The 12,407-nt window shown below is 32.3% G+C and overlaps 1 pseudogene; it reads right to left on the bottom strand.

Annotated features, from left to right (window-relative positions):
* Positions 1-12,407, bottom strand: part of LOC120197503 — a 35,098-nt pseudogene that overhangs the window by 9,652 nt on the left and 13,039 nt on the right.

The following is a 12,407-nucleotide window of genomic DNA, read 5'->3' as shown; positions in this document are numbered from 1 at the left end:
TATTTGACATGTGGCTCTCAGACATAAATCTCATGTTTAAAATCAGTGTTGAGGCAATCAACATTGAATATTGGAGAATCTTTGAGGCAATCAACATTGAATATTTGAGCATCTTTGAGGCAATCAACATCGAATATTGGGGCATCTTTGGGGATTCAACATCCTGATACGAGCTATCAGATCTTCTAAAGGTATTTCCTCCACCAACAGGAACAAACATACTATCAATATCATTTGATGTTGTTTCTCTTGAAACAAAATGTTGTCTCGCTTAAGACAATTTTCTTTCAAAACAAATTTTGTCTCAATTGAGACATAAAAAATCTTTGAGTTTATTTCTTAGGAAACAAAATTTTGTATTTTTTGAGACGACTTCTTTTGAAAAATCATCTCTAAATCGATTTCTTTTGAAACCAAATTCCCTGACCAAGACTCATCGCATATGAGCAGTGTCAACCCCTGATAACTAGCCGTCCTCATCACGTAGGAACCGTGTTATCACCTTTATATGGCCAAGACTCATCGCATATGAGCAGTGTCAACCCTAGATAACCAAGATTTATCATAGTATGAGCAGTGTTATCACCCTTCCTAGATGGCCAAGACTCATCATAGTATGAGCAGTGTCATCCCCTGACCGGATCTCCTCATCACGTAGGAGCCGTGTCAACCCTAGATAACCAAGACTTATCATAGTATGAGCAGTGTTATCACCCTTCCTAGATAACCAAGGCTTATCATAGTATGAACAGTGTTATCACCATTCCTAGATGGCCAAGACTTATCATAGTATGAGCAGTGTTATCACCCTTCCTAGATAACCAAGGCTTATCATAGTATGAACAGTGTTATCACCATTCCTAGATGGCCAAGACTTATCATAGTATGAGCAGTGTCATCAACCGACCATATTTTCTCATCCCGTAGGAGCTGTGTTAACCCTGGATAACCAAGATTCATCATAGTATGAGCAGTGTTATCACCATTCCTAGATGGCCAAGACTTATCATAGTATGAGCAGTGTCATCAACCGACCATATTTTCTCATCCCGTAGGAGCTGTGTCAACCCTGGATAACCAAGATTCATCATAGTATGAGTAATGTTATCACCCTTAGATGGCCAAGATTCATCATAGTATGAGCAGTGTCATCCCTGACCAAGACTCATCGCATATGAGCAGTGTCAACCCCTGGATAACCAAGATTCATCATAGTATGAGCAGTGTTATCACCCTTAGAAGGCCAAGACTCATCATAGTATGAGCAGTGTCATCCCCGACCAGATTTCCTCATCACATAGGAGCCGTGTTACCCTCATATAACCAGCCGTCCTCTTCACGTAGGAATTGAGTTATCATTCTTCCTAAAGATGGCCAAGAACTCTTCATCATGTATGAGCAGTTTCATCTCTTGACCAGATATCCTCATCACGTAGGAGTTGTGTCACCCTTAGACGACCCGAACTCTTCATCACGTATAAGCAGTGTAACACCCCCAACCCGTACCCGACCTGGATTCGAGTTCGAGGTGTCACATTGACTTTTCAAAACATTTACTTGTATAAAATAGTGAGTAATTTAAAATTTTTGATAACATTTTACTTATTCAAAACGTTTACAAAATATATCAGAGTTCATACAATTTATATCCTTAGACTACATGCCAACTACACTCTATAAACAGTACATATATTTTCTGATATGACCTTTGGTAAGGAGAACTGACCTATCTTGCTCCACATTGCTCTCTATATTCTTCTTGAACCTACGTGTGAAACAATCACACGCTAAGTCGATGACTTAGTGAGGCAAATAAAACATATAATAGAAATCATAAAAACATCCCATATAACAAAACACATGAACATTTAATACTAATTTATCATACAAAATCATATACCTTTTTATATAACAAAGACACTCATGTACATATATCATCATCTACTTTCTTAGCATTATCATATATATTATTATCATTATCTCTATCATTATCATCGAATTATTTATCACATAATCTTGTACTTATCCTTTCTGTATATCATATCACTCATATATCATTTCACCAAAAGCATATACATTATATATATTGTATTTATGTTATCTCTTTGATTAGCCCATGGTACACTTGTGAGAACTATCGATATGTGAGTCTATAGAAGTTGTGCACTAATGCTGTCACCACAGCTCGTATCATTGCACCGAAGTGCACGTAGAATTGCACCGTAGTGCCACGTAGAATTGCACCGTAGTGCCCTATAATAATGTCCATAAGGACCACATATCATTCCTTAAGAATCATATACATATACTAGAGATCAAGTATGTGTCTTACAAGACTTCACACATGTTCCACAGAATATATATATATCCCGAAGGACCGCGTAGAATTGCACCGTAGTGCCATATAATAATGTCCATAAGGACCACATCATTCCTAAGAATCATATACATATACTAAGGACCAAGTATGTGCCTCAAAGACCTCATAAATGTTCCAAAGAATATACATATGTCCCGAAAGACCGCGTAAACCCTCGACTCTTGGCATGCCAACTATACCCCTAGCTCTCATGACACATAACATGGGCATTATCATTTATTTCATTTCAAATATTCACATAAATATGTAATTCACTTTCACATATCACGTATCACATAGCTTCTTTTCATATTATCACATAGTCACATAGTTCACTTACACGTAGATCATTTCCATATAATTCACATGTCACATATCTCATGTTCTTGTATTCATATAAACATATAATCACATAGATTACTTTCACATAATTCATAGTTATGATTTCATATATTTACCTAATTAAAAAGCTAATTCACCTATACATGTTTTCATATAATTCTATCATTTCTCACCCAATCACTTTATTCATGTAAACATACTTATCATATCTTGTTCACATATGATCATACTTCATATAACATATAGAAACACCTAGAACACTTTCACATAGCTTATATCGTATTTCTAAATATATCATTTAATAGTATTTTATTTAGGTAATAATTAATCTATTTACTTAATTCAATTTCATAATTTCATTATAATCTTTTCATAGCTCCATAGATATTTAGCATATAACTTATCTTTCATATTCGTATCGTCCCTTTATATTCAAGTTTCCTAATTGATATATTATTCCCATTTCATTCTATAATTCAATCTTATTTAGTTCCCTTAACTCTCATTAAATCAAAAGCTCTATTATACTAATTCCCATGATGGATCATACTATGTTGTCCAACTCATGTTACCTAGTTCATATCACTTCTCATGAACTCACTCATCATATTTTCCTATTCTTACATCTTTTATCTCATACCATGTATTCACATAGTCTTATATTTCATTATCATATTACTTATATTTGTTCTCCTATGACTCTTTATAAACATATTTCCATTTCCCTACATCTCTTGACTTATCTTCTATATTCATTAATTTCATAACTTATTTTATATTCTCTCATTAACACTTAACCGTATTTTACATAAACCACATAGCACATACAAAACAAAACCTATCAATTCATATAATCCCATACATACACTTCATATCGTTAACATACTTATAATCAAGACTTAATGAGCTATTACTATAGGAATAGACTTATCACAAGTCCAATTTCCATATAATCCTATATAATAAAATGCACTCACCTGGGCCTCGTTGTTTGAATCAATCCTAATCCTTAGTTTGTTCCGGAACAAGCTTTCATTCTATATCTACATAATAATACATTAATACTTATCAGTATACTGATTGATATTCGAAACTATCACTCCTTAGGCTCAGAGAAAGCCAATTTCATCTTTTAATGAAGGTATGCATCGATGCACTACTGATGCATCGGTGCATAAAATGCATTCAATGTTGTATTATTACCGGGATGCATCGATGCATGCCTTATGCATCGATGCACTAATTGCATTCGATTTTTTTGTATTTTAAAAAAGTGCATCGATGCATTACCAATGCATCGATACACCTTCAAATAATTTCTGGGTTTTAACCTTGATGCATCGATGCACTATGAATGTGCATCGATGCACTCTGCCCAGAATCCTCTTTTATGCCCGAAAATCCACTCTTTTCAGCTTAATACTTCATATATCATCCCTTTCTTATTTTTAACTTACATACTCATATTCAAACTCATTCCTATTCATTAATCACCTCTTTAACATCAAAATCCTATTCTTCATATGAAATTCAAGAATTACACTAAATTATCAACATGTTCCAAATTCAATTCTATTGCTTCTAGCTTCTTAATTATACCCTTGACAAGTCAAATCCATCTTTAGAACTTCAAAAACCTTTCTATAAAAAAATTTCATTTCTACACCCTTCATATCATTTCCTTTCTAATTCTCTATTCTTGATGTTTAAAGCTTATATAAGCTTTCCTTAAGCTTATATAATACTCCAAGAATCAAAATCAACTTATAAATCCAAGAATTAAACAGCTGAAATTAAACTCACCTTTAAATGAGGCTTACGGGGAGAAGAAGAAGCTGGAGAAGAAGACTCTGGATAATTCTCTCATTTCCCACGTGTTTTATAACCCTAAAAGAAAGATAAAAATCTTTCTGGTCAAATGACCAATTTACCCTTTATTTCCTTTAATAATTACTGAATAACCTTCATCATATTTCCAATAAATCATTGAACTATTCAATTATCCTACTTTAATCACCAATTTCTGAAACTTTATAATTTGGTCACTAACCCGGTATTGAGGTTGTTACAAATCTCCCATCCTTTAAAGAAAATTCGTCCTCGAATTTTCACTGAACAAATCAATAAGAACATATCTTCTATTGTTCTCATGTTACCTCATTTACTTACTTTTTCCTTCCTGTATTTCTTCAATTGTCTTTTTCCTTTATACATTTATTTTCTGTTACTTATCATAAACACAATAACTCATAACCTCAATCCATTTCCTTTCTTTATTCCATTTCTCCTTTATTTATTCCTTATACACAAATCATCTTTCTTTTCATATCTCATACTCTTGTCTTATCATCCATACTCATCTATATTTAATCTTAATTGTATCTCATAACTTTGATAACCCATTCTTATACAGAATTTCATTCTTATCATTTCCTTGTACTTGTATTTTTCCTTCCTTAAGATCCATGCAAATACTTATTCCTTTTCTACATCATAGCTATCTAATTAGAATACACCACTATATTCAGTTTCACATCATAATTGATTAACTCAACTTTATCTTTTCCTCCAATCTTATAACTCTATCACCTTTACTCTGACAGCTAGTCCATAACATATGTTCAATCTAGGGTACAAACCCTAATCAACCAAACACATACATCCTTTCAAATCGAAATTATCTTAAAATTCATTTATTTAACTTGTCAATTCCACCTCCATTCTCATACATCCTGTACTTTTCGTTATTCAAACTAAACGTTCTGACTTCCTTTGTCTTATAAATTGATCATCGATATACCCATTCTTAAACTCTTCTTATCAATTCTCAGCTTTACTCAAATATACAACTGTATCTAGATTCATTTTATTTGGTTATCATATCCTGAAAATATATTCTTATACTTCCAGTATTCCCATCACATATTCTTGTTAGCCAACGCTAACTTTTTCCTTCTAGAATGCAAAACAGTATCTACATCACTTGATCCATTTAAAATACTTCTTATTCTTCACTTTATATAATTTCTAGCAAAACTCTGAATTCATTCCTCCACTTTCATATATATATTTTTAACTTTTCATTCAATTATCCAGAACCAGACTCTACTACTTAAATGAGTCTGACTTTCCGCCAATTGATCTTTTATCTTGAAATACCACCAATTCCAATCAAGTTTGTAGTTGAAAATCATAATCTCTATCTCTCTTTGGTAGTGCTAATTTATGAAATACCAGTTCCCTTAATCATTCTGAGTTTTCTCCAAAACCTTAACACAATAACCACTTTTTGAAAAGGGACCCATTTCAACACCTACAACACTCCTTTTAATCCAGGCACCAGCCCTCTACACATCACTTGCATGCATCATTTTCATTTAAATTAGCTTCACAACCTTCCACTCTACTCATCAAACTGTACTCTTGTCCATACACATTACGATTTCCCCCTGTATCAAACTAAACTCTAGCTTCATATACCTTATACACTTGTCACTAATGCACTTATCCTGGAACTCTTTTGCAATTCTCACTGCATCATTTGATCTTTTAACACTCTTATGGTGACACTTGTTCACCATATTCTATCTTATCCACGCCCTAACAAAACTAATCCATATCGTTTTTACGATTCAAAACCATGAAGATCTTCTATCACGATTCTAATATGATTTCAATCTTCTGAAATCAACCTTTAATCTTATAAACACTTTCTGAGGTTTCTGCTCTTCATCCTACCTGGCCAGGGTAGGTGAATTGCTATCACCATCAGATTTGTCAGTTATCGATTTACTTTACTTTGACAATTTCTATAATCAATTCCTACTATCTCATACAAATCTTATTCTATTATCAAGACAGTAAACTCCTTACACTATCAGATCAGAAATTTTCACTTTTAGTTGGCATGTACACATTTTTAAACCTCCTTTGACTTCGGTTTAATCCTAGAATCAGCTAAACCTTAGCTCTGATACCATTAAATGTAACACCCCCAACCCGTACCTGACCTGGATTCGAGTCCGAGGTGTCACATTGACTTTTCAAAACATTTACTTGTATAAAATAGTGAGTAATTTAAAATTTTTGATAACATTTAACTTATTCAAAACGTTTACAAAATATATCAGAGTTCATACAATTTATATCCTTAGACTACATGCCAACTACACTCTATAAACAGTACATATATTTTCTGATATGACCTTTGGTAAGGAGAACTGACCTGTCTTGCTCCACATTGCTCTCTATATTCTTCTCGAACCTACGTGTGAAACAATCACACGCTAAGTCGATGACTTAGTGAGGCAAATAAAACATATAATAGAAATCATAAAAACATCCCATATAACAAAACACAGGAACATTTAATACTAATTTATCATACAAAATCATATACCTTTTTATATAACAAAGACACTCGTGTACATATATCATCATCTACTTTCTTAGCATTATCATATATATTATTATCATTATCTCTATCATTATCATCAAATTATTTATCACATAATCTTGTACTTATCCTTTTGTATATCATATCACTCAATATCATTTCACCAAAAGCATACATTATATATATTGTATTTATGTTATCTCTTTGATTAGCCCATGGTACACTTGTGAGAACTATCGATATGTGAGTCTATAGAAGTTGTGCACTAATGTTGTCACCACAGCTCGTATCATTGCACCGAAGTGCACGTAGAATTGCACCGTAGTGCCGCGTAGAATTGCACCGTAGTGCCCTATAATAATGTCCTAAGGACCACATATCATTCTTAAGAATCATATACATATACTAGGGATCAAGTATGTGTCTTACAAGACTCACACATGTTCCACAATATATATATCCCGAAAGACCGCGTAGAATTGCACCGTAGTGCCATATAATAATGTCCATAAGGACCAATATCATTCCTTAAGAATCATACATATACTAAGGACCAAGTATGTGCCTCAAAGACCTCATAATGTTCCAAAGAATATACATATGTCCCGAAGAACCGCGTAGACCCTCGACTCTTGGCATGCCAACTATACCCGTAGCTCTCATGACACATAACATGGGCATTATCATTTATTTCATTTTAAATATTCACATAAACATGTAATTCACTTCACATATCACGTATCACATAGCTTCTTTTCATATTATCACATAGTCACATAGTTCACTTACACGTAGATCATTTCCATATAATTCACATGTCACATATCTCATGTTCTTGTATTCATATAACATATAATCACATAGATTACTTTCACATCACATAATTCATAGTTATGATTTCATATATTTACCTAATTACAAAGCTAATTCACCTATACATGTTTTCATATAATTTCTATCATTTCTCACCCAATCACATTATTCATGTAAACATACTTATCATATCTTGTTCACATATGATCATATACTTCATATAATAGAAACACCTAGAACACTTTCACATAGCTTATATCGTATTTCTAAATATATCATTTAATAGTATTTTATTTAGGTAATAATTTAATCTATTTACTTAATTCAATTTCATAATTTCATTATAATCTTTTCATATAGCTCCATAGATATTTAGCATATACTTATCTTGCATATTCGTATCGTCCCTTTATATTCAAGTTTCCTAATTGATATTATTCCCATTTCATTCTATAATTCATCTATTTAGTTCCCTTAACTCTCATTAAATCAAAAGCTCTATTATACTAATTCCCATGATGGATCACTATGTACTTGTCCAACTCATGTTTACCTTCATATCTCATGAACTCACTCTCATCATATTTCCTATTCTTACATCTTTTATCTCATAACCATGTATTCACATAGTCTTATATTTCATATCATATTACTTATATTTGTTCTCCTATGACTCTTATAAACATCTATTTCCATTTCCCTACATCTCTTGACTTATCTTCTATATTCATATAATTTCATAACTTATTTTATATTCTCTCATTAACACTTAACCGTATTTTTACATAAACCACATAGCACATACAAAACAAAACCTATCAATTCATATAATCCAACATACATACACTTCATATCGTTAACATACTTATAATCAAGACTTAATGAGCTATTACTATAGGAATAGACTTATCACAAGTCCAATTTCCATATAATCCTATATAATAAAATGCACTCACCTGGGCCTCGTTGTTTGAATCAATCCTAATCCTTAGTTTGTTCTGGAACAAGCTTTCATTCTATATCTATATAATAATACATTAATACTTATCAGTATACTGATTGATATATTCGAAACTATCACTCCTTAGGCTCAGAGAAAAGCCAATTTCATCTTTTAATGAAGGTATGCATCGATGCACTACTGATGCATCGGTGCATAAAATGCATTCGATGTTGTATTATTACTGGGATGCATCGATCCATGCCTTATGCATCGATGCACTAATTGCATTCGATTTTTTTGTATTTTAAAAAAGTGCATCGATGCATTACCAATGCATCGATACACCTTCAAATAATTTCTGGGTTTTAACCTTGATGCATCGATGCACTATGAATGTGCATCGATGCACTCTGCCCAAATCCTCTTTTATGCCGAAAATCCACTCTTTTCAGCTTAATATTCATATCATCCCCTTTCTTATTTTTAACTTACTACATTTCAAACTCATTCCTATTCATTAATCACCTCTTTAACATCAAAATCCTATTCTTCATATGAAATTCAAGAATTACACTAAATTATCAACATGTTCCAAATTCAATTCTATTGCTTCTAGCTTCTTAATTATACCCTTGACAAGTCAAATCCATCTTTAGAACTTCAAAAACCTTTCTATAACAAAATTTCATTTCTACACCCTTCATATTATTTCCTTTCTAATTCTCTATTCTTGATGTTTAAAGCTTATATAAGCTTTCCTTAAGCTTATATAATACTCCAAGAATCAAAATCAACTTATAAATCCAAGAATTAAACAGCTGAAATTAAACTCACCTTTAAATGAGGCTTACGGGGAGAAGAAGAAGCTGGAGAAGAAGACTCTGGATAATTCTCTCCTTTCCCACGTGTTTTATAACCCTAAAAGAAAGATAAAAATATTTCTAGTCAAATGACCAATTTACCCTTTATTTCCTTTAATAATTACTGAATAACCTTCATCATAATTCCAATAAGTCATTGAACTATTCAATTATCCTACTTTAATCACCAATTTCTGAAACTTTATAATTTGGTCACTAACCCGGTATTGAGGATGTTACAAGCAGTGTCGTCTCCCCCAACAATAAACACCATCAATTTTAAAACAAAAAAAGAACATCGGACAAAATCTGGTTGTCCTTTTCGTCTTTACCCGATTTTTCTTAACACAAGAATGTGCAAAGAGGGGCAATTGTAGACACCTGTTTTTTTCTGGGCTTAAAAATTATTATTATTATTATTAAATTTTTGCAGGCTACTCCAGAGGCCCAACTGAGACCCAATACAAGCTCAAGCAGACACAAACCCAACAGCCCGACCAGTTTACAAGATTTGACCCGACCTAGAGAAGACTCGAACTAACCTATAAGTTAAATTAGGGTTTTAACCCTAAATTATTTTCAACGCCACCAAAAAGTAGAATCCGAGCAGTCCACTGACGCGTGAGTCGCTACCGAGCCACTGCCGAGCCACCACCGACAGTCCTCGTCATCATCCACCTACGAACAATGCACCCAAATCATTCAACACCCATCGAATCATTACCAAAGTCAAAAGCAAAAAGAAAAGAAATCCTAACCCCGGAAAATCCGGGATGATTTCATCTAAGCCCATCATCATCTCACCAAACAAAAAAGAAAAAGGAACATGCAATCACCATTTTAAAAGGAGGCATTTGGTGAGGAAAAAAAAGGGGAATTCGGAGAACATTGGGGGGCAACAAAGAAAAATACAAAAAAAAAGAATAGAAAGTGAGAAGGGGAAAAAACTTACCCTTTTCTTTAGATCTGCTCCGATCTAGCCCCCAAATCGAAAATCCAACACCAGATTCATGCTGAGGAGGAGGAAACGCTTCAGGTGGTGGTTCTCCAAAAAATTGAAAAAAATGAGGAAATAGGTGAGAAACGGGTTCGTTTGGGGCTTATATACATCTATTAAAACGACGCCATTTTCATGGGGACCTTAGAAGCATTTTCGCACGTGGGTTTATTACCCGAAAGGTCCTTTGTACTTTGTACCTTTCTATTTTAACCATTAATGCAACTTATTTTTCTTTTTATTTCTATCTCTTGTTTCGTATAAGTTGTAATTTGGTCTTTGTTCATATTTGAATGCTTTTATGTTTTATTTAGAGCCTAGGTCATTATGTTTTAGTCTATTTATATTTTAATAGTCTATTTTTCTTGGGTATTTCATTTTAGTCCTTATTTGGTTAATTATTTTACTTTTATTAATGTTCAAATTTGTCAACAATATTAACAAATCTTCTATTTTATTCACTGTTTGTTATTTGGTTTAATTAATATTTGGTCCTTTATGGTTCTGTTTAATTCATTTCAGTCCTTTATAATATTTGTGTGTTATTTTCATTTTAGTACCTGTATTATTTAATATTTGCTATCTGGATTCTGGTTTATTTATAATTGCTATTATGATCCATTAAATTTCTATTTTTGCTATTTTAATCCCTTAAGTTTATTTTTTTTTCTATTTTAGTCCTTTAAATGTATGTTTTTTCTATTTAGTCCCTTAAGTTTCTGCTTGTGCTATTGTGGTCTTTTAAAAAAAATTATGCCATTTTAATCCTTTCAGTTTCTGTTTTTGCTATTTTGGTTCTTGTAATTACCAAATACTATTTTTGTCCAATTTGTAATATTTAGATGTTTTCATTTTATTCCTTATTTATGTGCACATTGATATTTTTTATATACGTAAAATGAGAAATTTTCATTGTGAGGGAAATATAAGAAGACATTTCTTAAATATAAGGGAAAGTGCCTTTTCGAAGATTTGTCTAATAAATTTTGTTTCATATTCGATAATTTTATTTGTTCCACGTTTATTTATTTTGAGTATTTTTCATCGCTTTTCACTTTTATGTTGTGTTATTTTATATTTAAGAAGATTACAAAATAACGCTTTTGTAAGAGGAATCTATGGGAAAGTCTCCTAATTATAAAAGAAATGCTTTCCCGATGATTGTTCACACTTATTTAAATAAAATCAAATAAATAAAATGATCATAATTTGAATATATTTTCAAGTTTGTAATTCCCAATATTTAAACACTGTATAATCGTTTAGGTAACAAAATTTGAGCGCTGTGGGGTGTTAATCCTTCCTCATGCGTAACCGACTCCCGAATTCATTTAATTGAATCTTTGGTGACGCATACCAGTTTTTTGTCTTAAAAATGATTTTTATTAAAATGATTTTTTTTAAAGACAATTTTAAGTATTCAACCTACCTAACCCAAAAGTTGATGGTGACTCTATCCAATTTAATTCAAAATTAAAATCATAATCGTTTTTAAAACAATAAATAATTGTTTCCTAAAAAATGGTTATTACAATAAGTTAATGTTCTGGAGACGAGTCAACAAATTCTCATCCTTATTGACAAAACTCCATCTAGCCTGAACTAACCCCAGCTCAGGATGTCCTGCAAGAAAAAGGTAAAAAGCCTGATAAGCTGATAATAGGCAAGGAACTTGAACCGAAATGAATCAGACTTGT

Source organism: Hibiscus syriacus, unplaced genomic scaffold (assembly GCF_006381635.1).
Source record: "Hibiscus syriacus cultivar Baekdansim isolate YM2019G1 unplaced genomic scaffold, ASM638163v2 tig00117048_pilon, whole genome shotgun sequence".
NCBI lineage: Eukaryota > Viridiplantae > Streptophyta > Magnoliopsida > Malvales > Malvaceae > Hibiscus > Hibiscus syriacus.
Note: the sequence above shows the minus strand (reverse complement) of the source record. Positions and strands in the feature narration are given on the sequence as shown.